Here is a 12,253-nt window from a genome sequence, read left to right as displayed (position 1 = left end):
AACACCCACTATCTCTACTGCACTTAGACGCTGGAGTCCGGCACAAAGTGCAACATGAGAAACCAATGTATTGATTTGTATGCTGCATAGCTTGTTGGAACTGCATACATCCAAATGCATACATTTATAGAAGTTGCTATCAATGGCGTTTCATGAACGCTACAAAGGTACTACAACCTCAAGAGTAGGATCCGTAATCACTTCATGGGTATTATGCGGCCTTAGAGATTTGTTGGACTACAACTCCCATGATCCCACACGTTTCTGAATAGGTCTGAATTGTAGTTGATGTCCAAAGCAGGAGAAGGGCCACAACATCAGTAACAACAGTATGTATGCATTATATGTATATGACACGGCCACGTTAGTGGCCGTGTAGTTATGGTTAGGTTTCTGTTTCCATAGGAAGAGCACTTTTTGGGTGGCCTATGACTCCGCTCCCCCTGGACTAATCCTCACCAAACTTTGCAAAAAAAAGTATATGCAAAGTTTGGTGATGTTTGGTCCAGAGGGGGAAAAGTTATAGGGGGGGGTCAAAAACGTCTTTTTTTCCCATAGACTGAATGGGAGAAAACTTTACACATGGCTACAGGGCAAACCGCTGGACAGATTTGCACCAAATTTGTGCCAGTGGCAGGGGCTTCGGCGCGAAAGCATGCTTTTGTAAATTTTGTGACAATCCATTCAGTAGTTCCCTGAAAAACCAACAAAAAGTATGTATGTAAAAATTAGTGATATCAATGTCCTCTCCACGGTCACACTTCCCTGTTCGCTCTGTGGACAAGATTGCAATTGGCTATTCCGTGGCGTGCTGGCCACGACCATGTTGTGCTTGCACCGATTGGCTGTGGCACAGCGTGAAGTGCGTCGTAATCTATCGATACGGCCGCCATGTTTACTTCATTTTCTGTTGAACGTAAACATCGGCGCTAACAAACCTAACCGAAGAAGACACCAATGCACTTGTTGCACTTATGGAACACTGTTTGGAAAGGTGAGCCTTAGAGAGACGTGGTAGACGAAAAACAAATATGAAATAATTATTGTTAGCACTGTCATACCTGTGTGCCTTACAACTCATTGTACAAAATGAACTTACTGCGTTCATTTGACAACACATACACATCATTACTGCAGTCAGGCTGGCCTCCTACTGTTTGAAATCTGAGACTGCCACCTGCACTATTTCGTACACACAGCCCTTCTGCACATGTCGAAGATTAGCCGTTCTCATGAATAGACGCTGATATGTTGTTGCAAAATGAGAATGTATTTGCATTCAGAGTGAAGGCCACTGCGTTTTCTGTTTTCAATACGAGTTTAGTACGGCCCCATATTTGTCGACACCCATAAGGGTCCCTTGCTTTTTTACCCTTGACATACAGGGAAAGAGTCGCAAGAATGTAGCGAGTAACAGTTTGAAAAACATGTCGCTTGATAAGGTTATGCTTCAAAAAAATTTGCTCTGACCATGCAAAATTAGTTCCCGAAGAGCCACCGATCCCCATACACTACTGTCTGCCTGCAGCGCACGCAATGGAGGCCGTCCAAATCAGGTAAGTCTATGTCTGCCAACTATATAGCACATTGACGTTATTTCTTCACTCACTCACTGCCCGCATAAAAACAAATGTCCCTAAGGATTTACCAGATTAATGTTCCGGTGCCATGTTTTTGCCCATTATGGACATTGCACGTTGTCGCCGTTTGTAGGATACCACTACATTTTCCCAAAATGTTAAAATTTTGTTTTGTAGAAAGGTTGCGTGGTGATACACGTTTTGTTTGCCATTCTACCGCGCTGCTACCTCCAAACAATAATTTTATTATTAATAACGACATTCCAGCTTTCAGTACCGTTCCATTTTCTAATCCTAATATGGATATTGCACATTGTCGCCTTACATAGGGTCCCACTGCATTTCGTCCTATTGAATTAAATTTTCAAGAAAAATATTGTGTCATAAGTTTGGTTTATCCAAAGGTTGTGTATTCATACATCTTTTTTTCCCATTTTCCCCGACAGATATTTCCTTCCCTATTGTCATTGTCATGGATTACAGCTACCGAGTGATGGATTTTGCACCCGTCAACTCCAATTGTTTACCTCCAGTTGTCTGAGCATCATAATTCACTGGGATGATCGTGTCGGACCGCTGTGTCCGTACGCTTCTGTCGTCATAAGAAGTAAGATTCCATCCTTTCCGCTGATGTAGATCAGAACGGTTGACGTCGTCTTGCACATCAATGTGGAAGCAAAACGACTACTTTGGCAGCACCGCTTACTTTCTTTGTCTGAAAAAACAACGTAGCCTTTCAAATTTTCATTGTCACCCAAAGAGACACGCTTCTGTCGTCATAAGAAGTAACATTCCATCCTTTCCGCTGGTGTAGATCAGAATGGTTGACGTCGTCTTGCACATCAATGTGGGAGGAAAACGTTTACTTTGGCAGCACCGCTTACTTTCTGTGTGTGAAAAAACAACGTGGCCTTTCAAATTTTCATTGTCACCCAAAGAGACAACCTTTCCACTTCTATGGAAATGTGAATAGGGCGATCATCTTGCACAGGTCATTGTGAAACCAAAACATTTGACTAATTACATAGAGTGATGATTTGTCTCAGTTTATTGTGAAATAAAACATATGTAATAATTCTTATATGTTTGTGTTTTCTTTACAAAATTACTCTCTGTTTTTACAATGTGGTATGCTAGGTTACTACATGTACAACACATATATTTAAAGGTCATTGACAACAACCGAAAAGCTTTGTGTTGTGCATGTGATTGTGTTCTCATTTTTAACAAGTGTCATCATGTACTTAACAACTAAACAGTACAGCTTCCGTCTCTGAGGGGGAGCCTCTATGTATGGTTAATGGCCACAATGTCAGGGATGTGGCTACTGGTCTTTACTGGAAGGGAGAAAACATGGCATTTTGGTCACCATGTCCACAAGGCACTGACTTTGTGCTAAAGATCTTGCTCATAACCACAAATTTGTCATGGAACACAAATGTGGTGCTCTCATTACGGGGACACCGTTTCATTTTTACTTTCTGCAGTCTGCAATGGAAAACGAAGAAGGCTTTCTATCCTACACCCGTTTTCCCTTTCTATGGTGGCCATCTTGACAAATGATTTCTTTTCTTCAGCCGGGAATGCCGGAGGCGTTCTGGGTGAAGAGAAAAAAATCCTCTTTTTTGATACCACGCATTACTGCTGCAAAATCTCGATTTCTAATGATATTCATTCCGCACTTTTTGGGGGGGAATGAGATTTAATGATCCAGATGCTTTGGTATGAACTCATGCTTGTATTGTGTTCAACACTTGCGGAAAATTTCCAATTACAAGTTCCAACCAGAACACCCAATGTACTTTCCCACTAACAACCAGTTACACATGACATTGTGAAGTGTGTATCATTTTTCCAACACGCCCCCATGCGGTGCGACAGCATAGGATATTGTATATTTCTTCGGAAGGTGGCCAGTTACTTCATATATTCCGTTACAGTACTATGCTTATGTGTTACTATTAGAACTCTGATAAGTGTAGTACAACATTTTTGTTAAAGTAGTATTATGGTGCATTTACACTACTAAAAACGTATTGCATTCAGTTAAAAAAACTTTGCTACAGGGACATTATGATTACGTTGCCCTCCCAAAAACCTGACAAATTGACTACAAAAAAAACTTTGTTGAGGGGACGTTATGGTTAAGTTGCCATACCAAAAACCAGTGCACTTCACTACAAAAAAAATGTGCGCCTTCCCCTTTATGTTTCACATTAAAAACAAAAAAAACCCTGAAATTAGCCAGTTATGGCCGACTGAGCCCCATTACTTGTCATCACCACTGTGCACTGCTAACACTAACACCCAGAACATGAAAGATGTCATCTCAAATGTCACTGATGACATCACTGACGGCATTACATGTTTAGCTCTTTGTTTTTGTTCCCTGCCATATATAAATATTTACATTTGGTAAAAAACTTTGTTAAAAGGATGTTATACTTCACAGTGACACCAAACAACACTGCACATTCCCCCATTATGTTAAGCTTAACAACCATAACTCGCACCATCTACGTGCATTGCTAAGACTAACACCCAGGACATCAAACATGACATCACAAATATCATTATATATATATACTGGATATCGTTCTAACAATTTCTGTGAAAAAAATGCAAAGATCATTGCCAGAAACCCATGTTAGAAGCCCAATGCACTGCTTGATATCAAGCCTGATAGACACACTCAGTAACGTTGTTGTGGTTTACAGGGTGTTAAGCTGTGATAGGAATTGGTCAAGTGGCAGCAACAGGGTAATACCGATTTAGGTTTCTCTGAGGGGGAAGTACCATTGCTGCAAATGTGCAATGGTGTAATGTGCACCACAGATCTCCAAATGTACTCCTCGCTGGCCACTAACCCAACAGGGTTTCAGGATAACCACTGACTATGGCAATAACTCACATTAACAATTCACTGCAATGAAATATGTAGTTTAATGCAATTACTGTGGAAAAATGGGGTGGATTTGGCTCGCGAGAAGTAGACTTCAAGGTTCCTAGTAGAACTACATTCTCGTTGGGGCAGACAGAGCTGGAAACTATGCAAATGTTCCTTCCACATTTCTCACTTCATCTTCCACATTCTCTCAAAAATACCTGCTAAGTGAGGGAAAAGCACCAGGAAATTCTGAGCCAAAGAGCCCTTTTAGGGTTTTCTGCCCAGTTTGGGCAATTGAACGCCTTTTGGTGGGAGTCAGATTCTTATCCCGCAGACAAGCTTCATTCCTGGCAGCTCTACTTGGTTTTCGATATCAGGAAAAAGCAGGTGATGTACTGAAGACACCCGCTTGCGTCCTTACCATGGCTGTCGTCAGTGCTGGTGTCTGCAATGTTAGCAAAGAAAGCCGGCCCCGTGCGACAGATATGAATGGGCAGTTATGAGATATCATATGCAGAACCAAGAGACCAAGGCTCCAAAATTTCAAGACAATCTGAAAACATGAGATATGTGAGTATGCAACCACACAAGGTAAAGATTAATCTCCCGCCCTCATGAAGACGAGACACCCTGAAGAAGTGCATTCAAAGGGTTATTGGTCGAAACAAGTCATGGCTAGTAAGCATCTTGTGAAGATACGATTAGTTGTATTCTGGAAATATGATGGAAAATTGATTATTGAGATTCAGTGTCTTGTGAAAATAGGATTAGGTAACCATGTCCGCTAATCAAAGATACAGACAATCAATCATTGTTAATATTGATTGAATTTGAAATGAATTAGATTTGTTGCTTTCATTTAGTGATTTGTGTATATCGTATGCACAAGCACTTTAAGAATGCAATTAGCAAGAGAACAAAAGAAGCACTTTTTAGATAAGTATTTTTGTGTGATTAATTATGCATAAAAGGAATGTTCTTTGTTAGTATAGTTTCCTCCTAGAAACTTTTCTGAATTTCTTTGAGATCATTTGTTGTGAACAGATGATAGCACAGGGGGAAACGCACTGTTCTTGGAAGAAAGACCACGCACAGCAACTGAGGCTCGAATCCCGCATCCGCGCTTGGAAACCAAACTCAGGTATAGTATTAGGTGCTTTATATAAATATAACTAAATTAACTTTTTGTCTTGCATAAAATTGATTATGTTCACTCAGATTTTTTTCGTTGTTCGAAGTCTGGATTATATGCATGCGTGTATGCCAGCGATCAGTAGGGATACACTGAATAGGCCATGAAGACACAGGGACATAGCGAATCACGAGAATTGGGTGGAGCGAGCTTGTGCTTAATGTAGTGGCTGGGATCATTCTGAGAGATTCTCCAGCCTTATGAGGATGTGGAGCATAGCGTTTTCCCCAACCTGGGGTAATACAGTTGCAAAAATTTGCAAATTACCCAATGTCTAGCAATTCTACATTTGTGACAGGTCCAATTGAAGTATTGATCAATTTGTCCCATGGAAATATACATATGCATTTATTTATTTATTTACGTATTACGTTTGTTATACACCCAAACCCAGACGTATCTAGGCGTAAGTTATATGAACAGGCTTAGCTGGTTACACAGAAAATAACAGTACAGTGATGGTTAGGGTGGTTGATTCAGCCACCGGCAGCACATTACAGCCCGACCAAATAGCTAGGTGGAGTGAGAGAATGAGACCCCCAGTGTCATGGGGAAGATACTGAGCGTTAGAACTTACTGAAGAGCCAGGATGTAATGAGACTCTTAAAGCGCCGGTGGGAGGGCTTGTTTCTGATATGAATCCAGAGGGAGTGCCGGTACTGGACCCTGATCTGAGGGATCTAGTGGTCTTTTTTGATGGATGACGTTTGTTAAGATATGATGGGGCCACATTGGTGATACATTTGTGAGTGATAATGAGGGTCTTAAATAGGAATATAGCTCTGATGGGTAGCCAATGTGATTCTGACCTGATGTGGGATATATGATCACTTATTTTGAGTCTGAAGGCTGCCTATAGGGCTATATTTTGTAACAGTTGCATTTTGTCAAGGTTAGTGTTTGTAGTTCCTAATAAAAGGATGTTACAGTTGTCCAGTTTCGATAGGATGAGGGCTTGAGCTAGGATGAGGACGTTTTGTGGGGTAAGGAATTGGCGGCTGAGTGCAATAAGGATGGCAGTGTAGGCGTTCACCGAAGCAAGACCACTGATGTGTTTGCTCATCATTAGGTTGGAGTCTATGTGGACACCTAAAATTTTGACCTGTTAAGTACTGGGATGGGCGTGCCATAGATGGTAATGGAGTCGTTGGTGTGGAGGGTTATTAATCTGGAAGGGGGACCAACAATGAGGATCTCTGTTTTATCATTTTTGAGACAGAAGCTGTTTGTGGAAATCCAATTTTGAATAATGGCGTAAATCTTAATGATGGTGGCGGAGTCTTGTTTGTGTACTCCCGTGATGGGCATGAGGATCTGAGTGTCATCTGCAAAATTAGTGTAGATGACACCAATGGCATCCCGAGCTGCTAAAACTAATTTTGTATATGCATTATAGAGAGTGGGAGAGAGGCATGATCCTTGTGGGACCCCAAGGGAGAATGGGATCGGGTCAGCAGCCTCATCGCCGATGGAAACTCTTCAGGTTCGTTCCGCTAAGAAGGACTTAATCCATAAAGTGGCTTCTGTGGAAAAGTTGAAGTTTTCAGCGAGGGCGATGCATAGCTTGTCGTGGTCAACCAAGTCAAATGCAGCGTACAATTCAAGTGGGAGGAGGATACACGTTTTTCCCAAATCTCATGCTGTCCATCTGGATTTTGAGATCTAATAAGGCATTTTCTGTACTGTGTTGTCTGGCTCCTAGCAGGAGGTTACTTTCAAGATATTCTTGGGCTTGGATGTAAGCTATTTTGTCCACTATTTTCAGTAAAAAAGAAACTGGTGTGATGTTTTGATAGTTAGTGGGTATGACTGTGTCTAGTGAGTTGTTTTTTTTAGAAGAAGCATAACCCAGAATTCATTAATGCTGGCGGGCACAAAATTGGTGTTGAATGAAGCATTAATGAAATTGGTAATGATGGGCACTAGAGTAGGGGCACAAAGTTTAACTAGGTGGACCGGGAAGCTGTCGCCTTTAAAATTGGAGGGTTTCAATGCAGAGATTGTGTTCAGCACCGGTTCTTGGGAGACATTGTTGAATCTAAATGGGGTGGCAGTTTTTACAGTGCAGGCACCCTGTGCAAGGGGGGGACAGGTTTTTGCAGGCCAAGTGGTTGCTTTTAATTTGTATTTTGTTTTGCAGTGTGAGGATTTTGGAGGCAAGTGTATTTTGGATAGTGGTGCACCATGCTTTGCTAGAGTTGATGGGCGCGGATGGGGGATGGGGGCTTCCAATTCTCTAAGTATGGACAACAACTCCTTGGTGTTGGAAGAGGCAGAGTTATTTGGGAATTCAGGGAATTCGCTTTATGTGCTATAACTGCTGACTTATAGGATTTGTTGGCTATCAGAAGTGACTTGGCTGATTCAGGGGCTGGGTTCTTTTTGTGTGAGTGCTCCAGCGCTCTTCTGTGGCGTCGAAGAACATTGATCTCTTCGTTGAACCGGAAGTTGGTTTGTTTGGAGGTGAGCGGGGCAACTGCATTAATGGTAGTTTTTAGGCAGTCATGGTAGGTGGCAGCAATGTTGTCAGAATTGGTGACTACAGTGGAGAGCGTTTTGAGGGAGTCAGACAGTAAAGGGGTGAGATTATCTAATGTGAGTTTACAGGTATTTCTTACCATAATGGGGGCGAGTGTGAGTTGTGGTATGTTCTAAGTGACAAGAGTCATCTTGATGAAGCTTATTAGGTAGTGGTCCGTCCAGGAAATGTTGGAGATGGGCTCTATCGAGAGGTTGGCATTTAGGGTTAGAATCCAATCCAGGATTCTGCCTTATTGTGAGTGGGTGAATTAACACATTGAGTGAAGTGCATTTCTTGAAGGGCTGCGTGGAATGCAGTGGCTTTGTGGTCAAGTTTGTCATTAAATCCTAGGTTACGTACACCTAAAATGATACATTTAGTATTCGGCTTTAGGAGGGGGGTGAGGAGTAAAGGGATGTCGGTTTCCAGGTGATTGGCATTACTCGGTGAGCTGTAAATGATGAGGAAGTTGGTTGTGGTTTTAGGGTCAGTTGTATGTTTGAGTAGTAGAACTCGTAACTGGGTATTTGATCAAGTGCACAGGATCTGAACTGTAGTGTAGATTTGGCAATAATAGCCACTCCTTCTGCAGTGGTATATTTTCGGTCAGCCCTTAGCATGGTATAGTTTGGTGGCATTGCTAGGGTTAATAGTGGGCCAGATGCTTGGTGAAGCCGGGTTTCCATCACGACTAGGAAGTCTAGATGTTGGTCCAGAAGTAAATTGTGAATGTCGATAGCATGCACACTTAGGGATCGCACAATGAGAAGGGTGCCTTTAAGGCTGGGGTGTGGCCTTGCCTGGGGTGAGAGGGTGTCTGTGGGTTTGTCAGGGGAGGTGGGTGGGATGAGCCCTTTGGGACGAGGGGAGATCTGGGGTTGTTGCAGTGGCTTGTGTTTTAGTCCTCGTAGGTTTCTGGTGTCTCTGCAGTGTGAGACAGTGGGGGCTGGGCGATGGAGTAGCGGTGGACATGCCGGGGTGGGGTGGGCCTGTCCATTAGGAGAATATGGTGCACCTTACGGACCCTAAAATAGGGCGGGTGAAAGGGTGATGTGTGGCTGGTGTTCTAGGTCTATGGCGCGATGAGGCTTGGCAAGTGGTGATAGTTGCTGGTACAGTGGTGATGCTGGTGTGTGGGTAGTTTAAAGGGGGGCTGGTTAGGTGAATGGGGCATGTAACCTCTCTGGACTGGGTAGTGGATGGTGCGGTTATGTGGGTCCACGTTACTGGTGGAGGGAAGGGGGTGCTTTAGGGAAGAAAGGTGTTGGGAAGGAGATAGGGTAGTACCGGGGGCACCAAAGTCGAGCAAGGCCATTTCCCACCTGGGTGAATGAGCCTGCTGTGCAGGGCAGAGACCCGGGCAGGGAGGGATCCATACGGGGTCGCGGTGCCATCACCTGGGATGGGGTTCTTCAGCAAGGGCTAGATGAGACTCAGTGGGCTGGGCTGACTGTGTGGTATATGGTGCATTGCGCCTGAGACTGAGTGTAGCAAATACTGGCAAATCACCTCAAAGACTGGGTTAGTAGCCAAGCGCTAGAGGTGGCAAACTTGGTCCAGAGTAGAGTAAAATCACTAGGGTGAGTAGGGCCCAAATGTGACAATAAGTTCTTAATGGCAGGTGTAGGTAGCAAGGTGCTGCTGCCGAAGACATGTAAGCAGTGAAATACAAAAATGCATAAGGTAAGAATTAGCAGCAACATGGCACAGTGTAGGCTAAGAGTAGGTTACAGGCGATTAGAGGTGTTCCAAAGTTTGGATTAGCAGAAGTAGGTATAACGTGGCATACGGCGCGTGTAGGCAACACACATATAGTAAATGGAATATGTAGCAACAGAGCACAATTTAATATGTAGTGTGTGCAGTGGCGAGTCCCAATGCAAGGTATTACAATTAACAGTGACAGGTCACAGTGTAGGCTAAGACTCAATACCAGGGCATGCAGACAGTACTATAAAAGTTGGAATAACAGCGGCAGGCACGTAACGTCAAACCTGATAATCATTAAAGCAGTAGAAAATTGAGTTTGATATTCAAACTAACAGAATTCATTATAGCGTGCTTCAGAGTAGTACCAACAAGTGCTAACGCAACATTTGAAATTAGCAACATAGAAGACAATACAGCGACAATTGGGTGGGAGTGGTAAGCAGCGGTCCTTCAGGTTTGGATCTCGCGTATGCAGCGTATAGAAAAAGGCTTAGGCCAGTTGCAGTGGCTAGTCGGCAAGCGCAAGATTGATGTTTTCAGTGCAGTCGATGGTTCGCATAGTTTGGAATGTGGCTATGGGGAGTAGGTGGCTGGACCAGGGGCGCAGGGGCATATGATGATAGGTGAGGCGGGCAATATACAGGAACACAGCATTCAAAGAATGTAGGGTAGGATACTTGCTGTGTATCAAGTACACACAACAAAGTTAGTTTTAGAATCTCAGCAGGATAGTGTTGCTCAGGGCAGAAGCTTACCCGACTTTGGAATGGCGATCTGCTGGAAGAAGAGGAGTAGGCTAACGAATTGTCAAGCGGTGGGACTTTAGCTTGTTCCGCCCGGCTACGACAGGCTCGGACAGGAGCCTTAGATTCCAGGCCTTCTATGGGAGGGCCGGCTTTCTACTGCCGAGCCTCCTGACAGGCTCAAATGGAATTGAAGCAGCCAATTTGGTATGGCAGGTTCGCTTCTGGTAGATTAATTCAAAGGAGAAATCAGCGGCGGCCATCATGGAAATTGGCAAAAGCAATGTGTTTCACTGCACGCATCAAGTAAAATGCACCCTTGGCAGCAAACTGTTACACTGGCCACTGATGTACAGGTCAGAAAGGCATTGCAGTTGATTATTAGTATTACACATAGCGATAGAGCATTACGTGGGGTGGGATAGATAGTACTCAGCCCCTGCAAGCTCCAAAAAGTGCCCTTGATCCAGTAAAAGTAAATGTTATTATGAGTTTGAGTGACAACATTGCTCTTCCCAAGATGATGTCACTCAAATTAATGTTTCATATCACATCATCACTAAGAGACGTTTTCTATTAGATTGTTTGCTTTGCAATACCAAATGGAACAAAACGTATAATACAAAATCTATATTGTTTTATTTTGTAAATACATGTTGAAGTCGTGTCACTGGAATTAGTCAATGAACGAAATACATAAGAATCATGGATTTCCTTCAAAATAGCTGAGTTATTGAAACGTGCATTGAACTATTTTGAATTGATTTTGAATTTTCTTTTTTCAAATCCTTTCTGGGTACATTTCTTTGACTGCACAGTGATTATTTTTACCACATTTTAAAAATAAAGTGTACAACTTCTCATCCCAGGTACGAAACTCAAACACGTATGTTGGCCACGCCTTTAATTACCTAGATCCCACTACTTTTAAAGGTTCCTCTGCTACTTGGGATTTTGAGGTTGAGTAAGGGGCTTCTTAGTACCTACATACACATATTTTTTGTCAGACCCTGATTTCCTAACCTAATTTAAGCACTGTAACGGGGACAGGTTAACAGGGTTGATGGTTTGTTTAATCTCATCTTGTGGCAGATATCCCAAAAAGAAATACCAAACCTGGGATCCTTTGAATGGGGTGCACGCAGGGATTCTGTAACGGTGTATGGTTCCTACTTCCTCTATATTCACCTCCTTCCTCTGCTTCTTCTTGTGCATTTCTCTTGGACATTCAGTGTTGGATCATGGCTCTTGGTATCTCTGGGAAACTCTGCTTGAGTTGTCTAGGTGTGCTCTCCTTTCAGTCTTGTTTTAGTCAGCTCGGGCATGTTAGTAGAAATGGGCTCCCGATCTACCATTCTCGAGAAAGTACCAGGCGGAGTTACTACCAGTAATGGTTAACAGATTGAACTTTGTCTCTACCCTAGAATTTGTCTCCATTGTGGGAACTAATGTTGGGAATTTCCACTTCCTATGCCCCTATTGTGTTTGGGAGAAGTAGGGGTGGGATGCTAAATATACAAGTGGACCACGTGTCAAGGTACTTCTCTGCTAGGCTCTGTTGGCCTCTATTAAACTATTATACCAAAAATCTGAGGTGGTCTTTTTGATCGCCTCACCTTG

Source organism: Ambystoma mexicanum, chromosome 5p (assembly GCF_040938575.1).
Source record: "Ambystoma mexicanum isolate Mex_15411 chromosome 5p, UKY_AmexF1_1, whole genome shotgun sequence".
Classification (NCBI taxonomy): Eukaryota; Metazoa; Chordata; class Amphibia; order Caudata; family Ambystomatidae; genus Ambystoma; species Ambystoma mexicanum.
This window is presented reverse-complemented; position numbering follows the sequence as displayed.